The sequence below is a fragment of the Rhincodon typus genome, chromosome 44 (assembly GCF_021869965.1).
Source record: "Rhincodon typus isolate 14 chromosome 44, sRhiTyp1.1, whole genome shotgun sequence".
NCBI lineage: Eukaryota > Metazoa > Chordata > Chondrichthyes > Orectolobiformes > Rhincodontidae > Rhincodon > Rhincodon typus.
Window position 1 is genome coordinate 1,561,139 of NC_063375.1, and position 807 is coordinate 1,561,945.

General features: G+C 59.7%; 1 protein-coding gene across 1 annotated transcript in view; it reads right to left on the reverse strand.

Moving 5' to 3' along the window:
- The window catches only part of LOC125487727 (vacuolar fusion protein MON1 homolog B-like), a 9,402-nt gene that overhangs the window by 6,908 nt on the left and 1,687 nt on the right, over positions 1 to 807 (reverse strand). The gene's annotated exons all lie outside the window — the stretch shown is intronic.

The following is an 807-nucleotide window of genomic DNA, read 5'->3' on the forward strand; positions in this document are numbered from 1 at the left end:
CCTCATTCTTCTAAATTCCAATGAGTATAGTCCCAGGCTACTCAATCTCTCCTCGTAAGCCAACCCTCTCAACTCCAGAATCAACCGCGTGAACCTCCTCTGCACCCCCTCCAGTGCAAGTACATCCTTCCTCAAGTAAGGTGACCAGAACTGTACACAGCACTCCAGGTCTAGCCTCACCAGTGCCCTACGATCGCAAACTCACACTTGCCAGCCTGCGACAGCTTGCTTTCTGTCTGTCTGTCTCTCTCTCTCTCTCATGCTAGATGTCCCAGTTCTGCCTCACCTGGGGTGCGACCATGCCCCGGGACCTCAGCGGGGCTACGCGGGGGAGTCCCAGCGATAGGCCCTGGGGCTCTGTCCACACCGGTCAGCGATGGTGTCACTTCACACCATCCTGCAGATGGAGAGAGAAAAGGGGGTGGGGGGAGAAGGAGTTGGAGATCGGGGGTGGGGGGAGAAGGAGTTGGAGGAGGCGGACAGTGGGACGGGGAACTGAGGGAGAGGCGCAGAGATTCAGAGAATGGCTCCGCACTGAGAACAGCTTCACCAACCCCAAAGGAGCATTCAGGGATTCACAACAAGGCCAGTGCAGAGGGGCTGGAGGGGATGACAGAGATAGGGAGGGGGGGTCCAGGGACAGGGGGGTGTCGGGAAGCGGGTGGAGAAAGGGGTGTCGGGAAGCGGGTGGAGAAAGGGGGGTCGGGAAGCGGGTGGAGAAAGGGGTGTCGGGAAGCGGGTGGAGAAAGGGGTGTCGGGAAGCGGGTGGAGAAAGGGGTGTCGGGAAGCGGGTGGAGAAAGGGGTGT